The sequence below is a fragment of the Pygoscelis adeliae genome, unplaced genomic scaffold, assembly GCF_000699105.1.
Source record: "Pygoscelis adeliae isolate BGI_AS28 unplaced genomic scaffold, ASM69910v1 Scaffold186, whole genome shotgun sequence".
NCBI lineage: Eukaryota > Metazoa > Chordata > Aves > Sphenisciformes > Spheniscidae > Pygoscelis > Pygoscelis adeliae.
In genome coordinates, this window is record NW_008825071.1 from 2480649 (window position 1) to 2495541 (window position 14893).

The 14893-nt window shown below is 37.4% G+C and overlaps 1 protein-coding gene across 4 annotated transcripts in view; it reads left to right on the forward strand.

The window, feature by feature from the left end:
* FARS2 (phenylalanyl-tRNA synthetase 2, mitochondrial) overlaps positions 1-14893 on the forward strand; it is a 246633-nt gene that overhangs the window by 25033 nt on the left and 206707 nt on the right. The window contains exon 1 of one of the 4 annotated variants that reach the window (XM_009326459.1): positions 8472-8475. The exons of the other annotated variants lie outside the window; for them this stretch is intronic. The gene's annotated coding sequence lies outside the window, so the exon portion shown is untranslated. Of the gene's footprint in view, positions 1-8471; positions 8476-14893 lie in introns of those variants that run through there. 4 annotated transcript variants of the gene reach the window in all.

A 14893-nucleotide genomic window follows, 5' to 3' on the forward strand; every position in this document is an offset into this window, starting at 1 on the left:
CAGTTTTGTATCATCTGTGAATTTGCTGAGGATGCACTCTATCCCATTGTCTAGGTCATGAATGGAGATGTATTGACCCCTGGGGCACACTGCTGATGACCAACCTCCAGCTGGATTTTTTGTAGCTGACAACAATCTTTTGAGCCTGACAGTTCAGTTTTTCAGTCCACCTCACTGTCCACTTATCTAGTCTGTACTTCATCAGTTCGTTTATGAAGATGTTATGGGAGACGGTGTCAAAAGCCTTACTAAAGTCAAGATGAACACATCCACTGCTCTCCTCTCATCCGCGAAGCCGGTAATCTCTTTGTAGAAGGCTAACAGGTCGATCAGACATGATTTCCCCTTCATAAATCCATGCTGATGGCTCCTAATCACCTTCACATATCTTGGAAGTTATTTCCAGGATTAGTTATTCCACCACCTTCCCAGTGATTGAGGTGAGGCTGACTGGCCTGTAGTTCCCCAGATCCTCCTTCTCGACCTTCTTGAAGATAGGACTGGCATGTTTTCTCCCACCTCTGTTTTCAGCTAAACTTATCTAGAGAAGACCTTTAGATTACAGTTACCTTTTCTTGATGTAACTTGCTTGTTATTTTTGTAAGGACGCTTTTAATTTAGACACCACAAATGAAAATAATACTGTTCACTGAATTTAACTTTACTATATGTTGATCAAATCTTCACCTTACATTTGGAAGCAGGTTAAATTTGTACTGAATATAAATAAGGTTGTATGCTAAAAGTACTGTAATATTTTTTTTTAAATTTTTTCCTCCCTTCCGCTTCATTAGCTGGAACCAACCCAGGTTAATTGAGAGTGGGAACTCTATTCCAGACTGCCATCTTTAGAGAATAATCAGTTTTCCTGAGAGCATCACAGGGAGATTGTTAGGGAAGGCACTCATAAAGGCCTTCCTTTGATGCACACGAGAAACCATTTATGCGAGCTAGCAGCTCCCTACCCATCAGTATGAAACTTAGAAACATTCATTCTGGTCATGGAAGCGGAAGCTTGCAGGTTGGTGGGAGCAAACCAGGACATCAGTCAAGCTGAACTGATTTATATCATAATTAAAAATGGATCCTTTAAAGGAGTAGGGAAGCTTTTGTGCATTTTATGTTGTTTTCCTTGAAAATACTTGGTTCGCACTGGCTGGCAAAAAGTGAAATAAGTTGTTTGGTAAATAGTGTTAGTCCTTTATGCTAAAGTAAGTGTTGACTTTGCACTTTTAAGCAATTATACAACCTAACACAAATTTAGTTAGTTGCATAATATTTACACATTCTTATTTTTATAAAATAATGATTGTTACGTTTCCTGCTTACCAGCTGATGATTAATTTTGATTTGGGACATGTTCAGTTGCATTTGGATGGAAATCTGAATTCAATTAAAACTACAGAAACATAGTATTATACACTTTCCCCCCCAAACATATTCCACATTCAAAACTAGTGGAGTAGACTAAACAAAGGCAGTATCTTTATTGAGTGAAGCAGATTGTTTCTGGATATCATGGTCTTCTAGTTTTTATAATTAATGGATATCATCTTGAGAAGGAAAGGTGCAGGTGGCTTTGGTCTGACAAGCCTGTTATGATTTTATTCTGGAAAAGTTATGCATGGAATATGGTAACATGATTTTTGAAGTGGCAAAAAGGTGTTTATATTACCTTCTATGTTTTTTTTAGAGTTATTCTGATCTATGGTTTATTACAGTAATTAAGTATTCCCAGATGTTAGCAGGTGCTTGTTTTACTATGCAGAAAGTTACTGTCCCCCAGCTTTGTTCTTTATAAAACTTTGCTTTGTTGATAGATTTAAGCATTGAGTGCATAATTTTTTTTAAGATCTTACTCATTTTGACAGAAGAAAAAATATGAAGAAACTTTCTATGAAATACCTGTTTCTTGGTTTTGCTCGTTTCTGTTTGGTGGTGGGTTGTATGAGATGAGGACTGTGTATGTACGTGCAGAGCTTAGAATAGAGTTCAAGCTTCAACCCAGGCTTCGATCCAGGCTTCCTCCATTCCAATAATAATAATTTGCTCTAAGTGAAAGAAGGAGCATAAATTTCTTAGCATGCTTCAGACAAATTTTTATTTAAATTCCACCTTGTCTGCTGTTCTCAAGTAAGGAGACACCTTTATACTATTTGGGTCTGTGATGCCTGGGCCAGCAGGTCCCTCCTTTCAGGTCTGAGGGGCTCATCCCCTAGCCTGCCTGGACACATGGCAGGAAAAAGGCTGCAGGATAGTCTCATCCCATTAGATCAGGAGAAATCGCAGGCTACCTCAGACTTCATGCCATCTGAAACTCAGACCGGTGCAGTAGATCTGTTTCCTGGGACACATTGCGTGCAGTGAAACCCCAAGATGATCCAGCTGTCAGGAGGAATCAGTAATGACTGAAGCAAATGGTTGCTGTGACTGTTGCAACATGATTGCCTTCCGTGCTGTTTTACTGCCTTATTCTGACAATAAATTAGGCCTAGGATGCATAGGGGCAAATAAAGAATAATGGAATAAAGTATAAATGTATGACTCTACAAATCTACCTCGATGTGCTCTGTCTGAAAGGTTAATAAAATATGTAATTGTTAATGTAAGTGCTGACAGCTCACATACTAAAGTGGCTTCTAAGAGAGAGCTGCAAACTTACTTATGTTGCTAACCAAAAAAAAATCTGATTTCTGTATTTTGGTGAATTTAACATGCAAGTAAAATAAAGATATTTAAAGAGGCAAAATTTGTGGTATTTGGGTTTTGCTATAGGAGCCCTGTAACCTTTAAATCAATTTAATAGCAGTATGCAATGGCATTTGCTAAAACAGCATGTATATTACATGCTTAAGTTTAGGGAGTCTGGTTCATCAAGGACACCTTAAATTACAGGGTTTCCCAGCCTTCCGCCCCCCCTCCTCCCAATGGTGGTGGTGCCCGCAGCATCTTCCAGCTCTGGGCAAAGCTGTTACAGAAGTTTTTTGTTACCTTGACAGTGTTTATCTTCTGCTTTGAAGTAGCTTGCCATAGTTTGAAAATACATTTATCTAATGTGTACTCTGAACATTTCAACTTCAATGTTAAAAAAGAAATATATATTGCACCTTTGTTCCTTAGTGCTTTTACTCAGAATTTGAATGAAACAGCCAGTGAGTCGTTAGTTGCTAGAAAGGGGAAGATGATTTTGCAGTTACTAAGCTTTCCACTTCTCTCTGAAGGCACCTCCTTTACCCAAACCTGTGAAGTCTAATTTTTTGAACTGGAGATTTTTGTCAAAGGGTGTTTTTGTCAGGAAAAAAAAAAAACACAATTCCCAAACCCAGTAAAATCATTATCCTTTCAAGATGACTTCTGAATGACTCTGTGTTCATGTGTGTGTAGGAACATACCAGTTGGCATTCATGCCTGCATGCGTCTGAATAGCGGAGATCCTGAGGGGAATGAGGACTTGCTTTGGGAAGTGATTCTTAGAAATTTCTGGACAAGTGGCTTACAACGCTATGTAGGACCTGTTTATTTTGCTTCTTCTATAAGCAGAAAGCCTTTGGCTGCTGAGTAGTTTTATTAAGCCATTAACAGATATGCTTTAAAACAGATATGTCTTGTACAGACACATTCAATACTGATGATACTGGTGTGGCCAAATCTGACATGCAGGAAGAACTGAGCTGATTAAATGAACAGATGCCATTCAGATGGTAAAAGGCTGTTCTAAACTCTGCTGTGGCGGTTTTCAACAAGTGCATGAAAAAGGAAATGAACATTTTTATTGAACAAGTGGTTATTCAGCTTTTAATGTAAATTGTTATCATTCTGCAATACTACTGCTGCTTCATCATCTGTTGGTAGGCCTTTTGGGGGCCAGGTCTCTTCAGTCTCAGTAATGCTGCTAAAGTCAATGTGGCTGCTCTGCACAGTTCATTTACACAAATAAAGGAGAAGATGCAGGAGAAGGCGGCACGTGTGACTTTAGTCAAATGAAGGCTGATGACTTTCCCTTCTTTCCCTCCAGATTCTTGTCCTTATTGTACTGAAATTTACTTTAAGAATTGGCAAAAGAAGGATTTTCATAAAACTTTGAACTATTGAATTGTTATGCAATTTTTGCAGGAATTCACAAGGCAGAGGTCCAAAAAAAAAAAAATCTGTACGTCACTTAAGGCAAAAAATTGTGGCAAGATTTCTTCTTTCAAAAGAGAAGATCCCTGTGCAACATTAGATTCATTCCACAAAGTGGCAAGTTTCATCTGGGAGTATCCATTGCTCCATAAAGTCCACCTTTAAAAGGGGAAATGCTTTAGGAGATCTGCTGAAAGTCTCTCTCACTTTAGATTGCTGTAGTCATGGATTGGTATTCACAGATAAGAACAGCTTTTCCCATTTTTCGCAAACCCTATTTTAGGTACTTCAAGCATGGACAATTATTTTGCAAGTTGGTATCATCCTAATGTGCAGAGGAAATGAAGGGTTTCAGATATACTTGAAATGGTGAGAAAATCTATTTTAGGTTAAAATCAGTGGATTGTTCCCCCCCCTCACCCTTTGCTATTGACATGAAACTTGCTTTGCAGCCAAATCATATGGTTTAAGTTGTTGTGCAACATGCCATTTGAGGATGTGAATGACTGTTAATTTCCACTGTGTTATGCACATGCTTACAGCTCCAGAAAAGGAATCAATGAAACGTGGTGGATCACACAGCACTTGGCTAGCTTCAGGTTTGTGCTTGTGCTTGAATTCCAGTAGAATCAAGCATGAGTCTAATCCAAAGCCCAGTTAATTAAAATACAGTTGAAAGATTGTGAGATGACAAGACTTTGGGGTAAGTCTTAAGTTCTTTGGGGTTTCAGTAAGTTTGCAAATTGTACTGCTAAAACCTCATTTTTCTCAAGTAGATAATTATCTTCATTTTTACGCTGTGTTGATACCCTCCGCAAGCCCAGGTAAGGGCCTTGTGCATTGAGATGCTGAGCAGAGCTGAGTGAGTTTATAATGCAAAGAGTGAAAAATCAAGCAGGGTCTAAGCTGATACCAAGACAGACTTGGCAAGGGAGGAAGGGAATGGTTGATTATCAAATGGTGGAAATTCTGGGAGATTTGAGACCCTGTATGACCTGTGAACAAATGACCCAGTATTGCGTACGTGGGGCAGTGCAGTGTTAAATTTTAATGCAAATATCCCCAAGTGTCTGTGTGCTTTTATTAATTGTATAATCAATGGAAGTAAGACATTTAAGATTTTAGTCAGCAGAATAGTGATGGCTTATGTCATAAGATATAAAAGTTTTTACCATCACTTCTGTACAGTAGTTTGTATTAGTATGACAACTGTTGTTGCTTGCAAGTCACAAGTGGTAATCTTAAGATCATGTCAGTAAAATTTTTATGCTATACACTCACAATTGTGTTTGATATACAGTACACCAAAAATGTTTTACAGAAAAGAAGTTTATTTACTAACAGTTTAGAGGGTTTTACATTTTTATTGTAGGTAGTTTTCCCTGGTCTGTAAATCTACTCTGTAGTTATTTCACTGCTGTATATAGTCAAGAAAGGAAGATATTTTAATACATATATAAGAAGCCTATAAGAATTACTTGTAGTAAAATTCAGTATCTAAACAAAGTACTCCTAAGATTTAGTACCTTGAAACTTTATAGGAATTAAAAACATGCTCTGTAGCGGATGAAAGGTGATAATCCACCTTTTCCCATATGAAAAATGTGGTATTTTTAAAACAGGTTCATGACTTATATCATGTTGCCTGTCCTGCTCCAAAAGTCAGAATAATTCTGGAAGACAAAAGCCTTAATTTTTGTGGTTTGTTTTTTTTTTTTTTTCCCAAGTGAGGAGTGGCTGTCTGGTCAGGCTATTTACATAATATGATTAATTTATTTATACTTGTGTGGGATGAACTTTATTTGAAGTAGTTTGAACATCTAAGAGGATTTGGAAATACTGTAGGTTTAATTGGTTTCCAAGAGTCATAGCCTACATACTCTGTAGAATAAAGATGTTTCAGAAAGGTGGATGAATAGGACTTTCAGAAACTCACATTGTACAAAGCATGTAGGAGGTCTCACCTGAAATTACCTAATGGCGAAGTCATATATTCACTTCAGATCTGTATTTGGGTGGGAAATGAGTTTAAAAATATCAAGAGCATTGTCAGTTCTTGTAGTTTCTCTGCCTCTCAGCTTTAAAATAGGTTTCTTGGGTAACCTATTTGGTGTAATTTAAGCCAGTTGAGCATTAGTAAAGTTTAAAAAAAAAACAAAACCAAACAACCTACTATAGGGGTTACTCAGAGCAGGATTAAGCATGGTCTGGATCATATTCCTCCAACCTAAATACACCCTAATTCCTGTTCACTGTTTCCTTTTGACTGACTAGACATTGCATACCTGCGAGTAACCACTCTATTCAGGAACAGAAGTGGAAGTGAGGCCTGAGGAGACTGAACCTCAGGACTACAAAACTGCCATTAGATCTGTAAGGGCAGGGAGAAACGCAGATGTGATTTTTACTTGTTACATTAGGTGGAGAGCTTCAGTGGACTGTCAGATCTCTGGAGACAGTACATCTCCATTGTGCTATGGCTGTGGTTAGCATGCTGTGCACAATGTCCTGTCCTTTCTTTACAAGAAAATTGTATCCAATTTTTCTACACAGGGTATCCACAGTCTTTTCTGGTGTGCTATCTTGTGGGACTGGATGACACCTTGCTGCTAATATGTTTGAATTGACTACCAGTGATTTCTATGTTCCACTTTTTTTTTTTTGTCCCAGCTGAAGGCGCTATCCTGAAAAAGCATTAAATCCACTGTTTGTGTTCAGGGCTACTCAAAAAATGTCCCCCTTGGAGACCTATGCTTGAATTTTACAGTTGCTAGAAGCAGAGCAACACAGGATGCATTTATTCTGGCTGGAGTATACTTGCCACTGAGAACAATGACTTCAAATGAAAGCTTTTTTGGAGAGGGAGGAGATTTTTTGTTTGTGTGCTTGTCTCATTGCACTTCTTGCCTGAGCATATTGGGAACCTGCCTGACAAAGATGGATGTGTTAGAACCTCAGAATGATAGCATCTTATAAGAAACAAGAATATGACCTGAGGAATTTGTTTTAGCAGTCAAGAAGCAATCTGCTTCCCAAGTGACTCCTTTTTCTATCATTTGTATATGCAATTTAAAAAGAGACTATTCTACTTAATAGAACTGATAGAGGCGAGGAGAGAAAGGATTGTTTTCTATTCTGAAAATGTTTGCGATGGATACCCTTTATCTTATATTTGTTTCTGGTGGAAAGATCAATGGGAAGTCTACCAGGAGAAGGGACAAAAACCTGTTGGAAGGTATATTGGAAATGCTTTTGATGGGGTGTTGATTGCATTTTTATTTTCCACTTACCTGGCTTCAATCAAGGAAGGGGTTATGTGTGCAAACATCTATGTATTTCATCATCAGGTCTGTCTTGGAGCTCTCTGTCCTGCAAAATCATTAAATAATCATGCGGGATTTTGCATGATGGATGTTTTAAAATTTCTTCTATATTTGGTTTGTTTATTGGGGACAAAAAAGAGGTTATTTCAAGCTGCTTTATACGAGGGCCAGGCTGTTTCTTTTCACAATTAAGCTTAGTTTTCCTACTGTCGTGTTCTTTCTATAATTACTGAGTAGTGCAGTGCTCTAAGATGCCCGCGGTCGACAGCTGATAGGTATGTCAGACTCATTCAAACAGCCTCTAAATGTTACTGTCCTCCACCTTTTTTTGTGGCAGCATGGGTCTACTTGAAACAGCCTTTTTCAGGGAAACAAATACAGTATCCTATTCTTTATCTTGCCTTGACCCTCTCCACCCTTATTGCTGAGATGCTAAATTAGTAATTTTACTCCTAATGTAGTAGATCCTGTGATTATATAGAAGTGCACCCTGAAATGTCCTCTTCACTGGGAGGAGCACTCTGGTGTACAATGCGGTGAGAAGAATTCCACTTTCAGAGTTGCATTTTTAGGTTTTTCAGTTGTCCTGATTAAAATCTGTCTTCAGGTGACTTTCTTTGCATGTCTTTGAAACACATAAAAACATTAAATGCATTGGCTCATACTTTATACCTGACATTTTGCATGACTTTTCCATGGTTATGAGCATTTTTCAATAGGAGGCAGCTGTTACTCAAGTGACATATCATAAAAAAAAAAGTTTTTGCTAAATATCACAGGATAGAGGAAAAACAACTACTTTTTTTTTTCTCTGCTTTTGCCAGTGTTCACCTGTATTACCTTCTTCTTTTGACATGAAATAAATGAGTATTGACAGTGAAGCATCACTTCTGAATCACGGGGGTGTGCACATCAGATGTAGCTAGTTGGGAGCCACTGTTGTTCATATTTTATAGTGATGGACAAAAGTAAAGGATTTGTGAATAAAGTTCAAATATGTTCCTTGCACTTCTGTTTGAATCTGCTTGGGGTGTTGCAGTAACAAACCACAGATTAAAAACTTGTTGCTTTAAGAAAGGAGAAATATTTTATTTTCAAGTCCTTCAAGCAATAAAGTCACAGACATCATACAGGTTCGTATTGTGCTTAACGTTTAATCTCACTGTAGTCAAGAGTGCAGCCAAGATGAAATGTAAGTAAAGAAAAGAAAAATGTTGGGATATGAGGAGATGATCTTCCCAAAGTTATTGTATGTTTCAGTGATACCAGTTGGAATATTGACTCTTGAATATTGTATTCGGTTTCAGTCCCCTTATTCTCTAAAAAGAGAGATCAAAGAGAAAGCAGTAGAAGTTACTCAAGAACCTAGGTGATGGAAGTGATGACTTCTGTATGAAGGAATACTTAAAAAATTTTAAAAAATTGCATTATGTACGACTGCAATTTGAAGAGTGGAGTAAAAATAGTATCTTGTCAGCTCAATATGATTTCCACAGATGTTTCTTGTGTCTTACCATTAATTTCAGTGGGAGTTTGTATCTAGACCACCTAGAAATCTTAAATACGAGTAGGATGAAATTATGAATGAAAAAGCCTAATCCAAATGGATATTTCTGCCTATCCCATGCCATGGAACAAGATGAAGGGACTAATTGAAACACAACCATAATACATTTTAAGTAAATCAGGTACCATTGTTGCAGCATACCATTAGCAGGTGGTGTCTGTTTGAATGACCACTGCAGTTTGTCTACTGTCATATTTCCTTCTATACAAAAAAATTGCTGAGAAATTTTGTTGTAATAGGGAAGGAGCATTGTTGTGTTGTTTTGTTTACTGATAGTACACAGCTAACTGTGGCTGTCAGTGAGCACTCAAACTTTCTTTTTTAAAATTGCTGTGAATATTTGTACTCTTGCCAGTTAATCTAAGAGTAGGAATGCCAATGAGGGGAATAAAATATGGAAAATAATGCTGTGTTTTATATAGCACCTGCCATACTCTAGAATGTTAAAGCACTTACTAAATAGATGCTGAGATGGATAAAATATGACAGTGCCTATAGTAAATACATCACCTGCTAAGCTTTCAGCAGTATAACTGGCATATAGCCATAAGCACCATTAAAACTGCTGCTGAAAGACTTGGCTAGACCTCTAAGGGATAACCCCCTATTATGTGTTTAATTAAAAAAATTTGTAATAATGATCATAGAAATTATAACATAGCAAACCAAAACAAGACTGGAAAGACTTTGAGATACTGACTAGTCTGTTCTTTGGCCCCCAAAGCAGGCTGAATTTTACACCTGTTTTTTTAGCACAGCTGTTTAAAAATCTGCATGAAATAATAAAACTATGATGGGGTCCACACAAGCCCTCTCTTACAAAATGTCACTCTCTTTGTAGAAAGACTTCTAATAACCGATACAAATTTTTCTAACTTTGGTTTTGGTAGGTGTATTGCTGCTTGTCCTAGCCAGGGTACAGTGGAGACAAGCTTATTCCATAGGGTGTGCAACTTTCTTTCGGTTATGATGATGATGAAAATGCTTTTAAATTTTTTCCTCTCTAGTGTAAATAGTCCTAGTATATTCAGTGTTTCTACATAGTTCCTCCTTTGAGACTTGTGGTAATTTCTGTTGGTAATTTCTGTTACTATCTTTGGACTCTTTCCAATTGCTTCATATTTTTTTATAAATATTATGCCAAAACCTTGACTCTTTTATTCCTTCCTGCTAAACAGCAGGACAGAAGTGTTTCCTATTTTATGGAGTACATACTCTGGTTTATATTCCTGTATGATGGTTTCTTTTTTTAAAAAAATCACATTTTGAACTTACATTCAGCTCATGGTCTATTATAACCCCTGATCCTCTTCTGAAGAAGCTGCCATCTAACCGCTTACTTGCTGTGCTGTAGGTATGCAGCTGACTATCTGCCAAAGTCCAGAAACTTGCACTTGCCCGTGCTGAATCATTCTGTTATTTTTCTGACTACTTCTCTAGTTTGACAGAATAAAATTGAGTTCCAGCCCTGTTACCCAGCATACCTGCAGTGTCAGCTCTTGGTCATCGGCAGATTTAAGCGTGTCCTCTGTTCGGTTATGTAGGTTGCTAATGAAAATACTCCCTGAAACTAGAACAAGATCAGATTCTTGCAAAAACCCACTCAGTACCCCTTTTCTTTTTTGATAGTGAGCTATTAACAGTTTTTTTGGGAGGGTCATGTAATCAACAAATTTTGCCTTCATTCACTAGTAATCTCCTGTAGAAAATACCTGCTTATGAGAAAGGATGTGTGAGGGAGTCATCGGCCTTTTCTTTGGTAATACAAGCTGGAAAGTATAGAAGGGAACTGGGAATCTCCTGGTTTCTGGCCTGTGCTGTATTTTCCCCACTGTTTCTCAGTGGGATGGAATAAAAGTTGAAAATTTTAATGATCTGATGGTGCATGAGAAATAGGACTAGCTATTTCTATGTGCAACGTAGGACTTTACTGTTGAGAAATTATCTCATAGCACAAAAAAAAAAGGTGGAGGTGCTTGTTTGCACATTAGTAACTACATGTTTGTCAATAGTTGAATGGTCAGATCAGGGTATTCTGTGGCTGTTTTAGTAGCTTTGATAGTCAGGCCTATGTTTTCTCAGGTTGGACTCCTGTAATTACTGGATGCTTCTAACAATGCAGATTGCAGTTGCTAGAGAAGAGACAAATAAGAAACTATCCTCTCAAATATCAAAGAAGAGTCTTCTGTGTTCAGAACTTACATCTCACCTTCTTTACTGGTGTATACTTCGTGTCATTATGGAATATACTCTTACAATTTATTCGACATTTGTATCTATAGAAGGAAATATGTCATGAGCTAAACTTTATGTCATGAAGGCATTATGAGACATGCTGAAAGAAACAGAATTCAATGTAAAATTTTTTTTGTGGGAGAGAGGGCTGAACAGCAGCATGACTATAGCTAGATGTAAAGTCATCAATATTCTTACTGTAGTGTTTTACTGGTGATGTCTTGTTTGCCTGTGAAATTGAGACAAACACTGATTAAGATGAATCCAAGTCTGCTGATAATTACACTAATTGCCCACAGGTTGCTAATAGACTTGTGATTTTTGAGAGAGATGGTAGAAGTTAGCGTGACAGATGTACTGACTGCACTAAATTTGATGCTCGTGGAACTCAAACTGAATAAAGGATGGAGATTAACATGGTAGTGATTTGAACAGTTGAATGCAGGACATTCATACAGAGATGTGATGTTTCTTACACAAAATATTTTTCAGTGTACCTGGTATGTCAGAAGGCCATGTTCTAAAGTTCTCAGTAAACAGATTTGAGTTCAGGCCTTAAGCTGCAAATTCCTGCCGTGTGAGATACATCTAGTGCAGGATTCAGGCATCAGAACTGTACATGATTTTATAGTTACCTTTATAAGGCTTACCTGGCAATGAGTTGGGTGCCACCCTTCTGCAAACTGATGAATTTCAGCCTTAAGTGTGAGTATATGTCATCTTCGGGTACAGCAGGAGATATCTTTCTATCATTTATTTCTCAATTTACAACAAACTTAGCAAAAGTGCAACAAAAGGTACAGCAGGTTAAAAGACCACTGAAATTTAGCTTTTATTTTTTAATGAAACGTTTTGCTTTACCCCCTCCACATGGTATCAAAATAAACATTAGAGCACTTGAAAGTATAAAAGAGAAGAGACAGTGGAAGAGCTTTCCCTAGTTTGCTACTTTGTTGTGAGAAGCAGCTGGCTTTAAGACTTCAGGGGGAAAAAAGTCTTACTGAGTGCTTTATAGTTATTTTATTTTAAATTAATGTAGTGCTAAAGAAGACTGAATGCCCACAACAGGTCTATGCTAGCAATGAAAATGCAGGAAACTACCTTTCCCCTGCTTCTGTCTTAATTAAATAGCACTAGCCTGGAAGCAAGAGGTTGTCATTTTTTATTATTTTTTTATTCTTTCTGTCTGCCTGTATACAGTATTTGATCTTTTCCTGTAATTATGAACAGAGGTGCTGATTGTAATGGTGTATTTTATACGTGATTTTGCAATACTGTGTGATTGAAGGCCCCTTCACTGGATGCAATTCTTCTTTAACTGATGTTGAAATGTTAACATCATGCCTTGATTGCTTTCTTTTCCTTTGAGCTATGTTTCTTGGTAGCTCTGTAGTCAGAAGTAAATGAGAATTGAAAAGACAGACTTCAGTTTCATTCTGCTTAAATTTTATTCTTCACATCTCTTGTAAACTTTACTATGCAGTAAACTCACTCAACTTTTTTTTTTTCCCCAAATAACTTGCCTTAAAAAGAAGTTCATTTTTCGCGGCATTGCTCTTCAGCTTTGAAGAAAATTTAAACATTCCTGTCCAGTCTATTGGTCCTTATTTAGTAAGACTGCTCTCTGTGGTGTCAAGGAACGAACCACACACTGAAAGCAATCAGCAACTGCTTGAGTCAATCTAATTATTCTACTCTGCCTCCCAGCAGATGACAGAAAGAAGAATTAGAAAAGGAGAGTTTTCAGCCCAGATGCTAATGCGTCTATTGGAATGGCAGAAAATTAAATGCCATAAAGGTCCAGGATAGTGGCTTTAACTTTAAGAATTCAAAAAATTTCATCCTGGACTTTTCATCCTTGGCTTAGTTATCTGATGGATTTTATGGAAATATTTCCCAACAAAGTCAATTGTTCTACCATGTCTAAATAAATGACAAAGGCAGCAATTGGGCATGCAGCTTTTTATGGCCGGGTGACAGGAAATATTTTTTATTTAAAAAAACCCAAACAAACCACCAAACAACAAACACCAACACCCCCTCCCCCTGCCCCAAACAGCAACCAAACAACAAAAAAACAATACCAACTAACTTAGGCTGAATGGTAAAGGAGCTGGTAATTTAGAGAATGATTTTCAGCTCTTATGTTATTCCCTGAAATAATGTTTTTAGCTTCATGTGAGTAATTTTTTTTAAGCAGTGTATGGTGTTCAGTCTGGCTTAGCTGAGAACGGACCCCAAAACAATCTTAGAAACATTTGGGCTCTCATGTGGTATGAGGTAAGAACAGAGCAGAATCCTGCAAATGCACATCATCCAGCTGAGCACATGTTTTGGTGTGGCTGGAGGGGGGTGGGAACACATAAACAACTACAAATGTATAGTTGTAATTTAAAAATATGAAATTACCACATGCAGGTTTATTTTATACCTACAGAAGTTGGATGTTTACAATTATGCATATAAATCTTTGCGGTTTTGCTTACATGTTTTTGAATAAATTGCCAGTTCACATTTGGGCATTCAGTAGATTTGTAGATAAATCAGGTTCATCAGACATGATGAATATGATTTTGTCTACTCAGCCTCGAAAGTAAAGTCAAATGTTCATATTTTAATGTTGTCTAGAAAATGAGGCAATGTGCCATGCTAGGCCAGATTTTGTTATATCAAATAGCAAGCTGGACAGATTTCCTGTAATTCTTTTGGCTCTTTGAGTATACATAGAGTAGCAGCATGAAAATGAAATTCTTTTTTTTTAAAGACCCAATAAAGAAATAATAACTACAGAGAAAAAAAAACGAATAAAATCAAAATCAATCATTATATTGGTTACATGATAGCCTATACTTGGGAAATTTTAACTTTGAAATTAGCTAGCCGATATAGAGAATAAAATAAGTCTAAACCATAATTTTTATTTAATAGCTCTGGGCAGTGGTGCCTGGAACTCCAGGATTTTAATATGAAAATTAATACTGAAAAAATGTTAGTACACATTATAAATCTGTGGCTGTCCCAGTTTGATGTTGTGTGGATGCTGGTTATGTTTTCCTTTGAGCGAGACCTAATTGCCTTCACTCACCTTTCATAGCAGTTCATTATAGGAATAGTCCATTGTTTTTTATACTTTTAAGGGAAAGGGATTGTGGCCATGCCTCTTACCTTAAAGTTAACTCATTGTGACCTTCTCAGGTCCCCTGTAGTTGATTCTGGCCTCAGCAAGTCACCATTTCCTACCTTCTTGCACACTGTGAAACCTGCATCTCCCACCTCCCCATTCAATTAGGATTTGGTTTCAAAGCATCCTATCATGCTTTTAAATCCCACCATGGGATTCGCTTCTACTCTGCCCTCTGGTCATGGTAAAGATTATAATTCAGAATTTTTTAGCACTAATATGTGGTATCTGTCACTACTGACCTTCCAGTTCTTTCTGATTGCCTATGCTGGTGGCACCAGGCACGACAATTTTCATTTCTAGGTGCTGTATCTTCATATTTCCTATGTAGTCTGCCTGGCTTCAGGGGCTACTACCGTGGTAATAACACATGGTGTAGGAGGCACCCTCTTTGCTGTTTTAGAACATTGGTTAGATTTGCTTTCTTTTTTTTCTTTACTCTGAAGTTGTCGTGAGCTTTGTGTG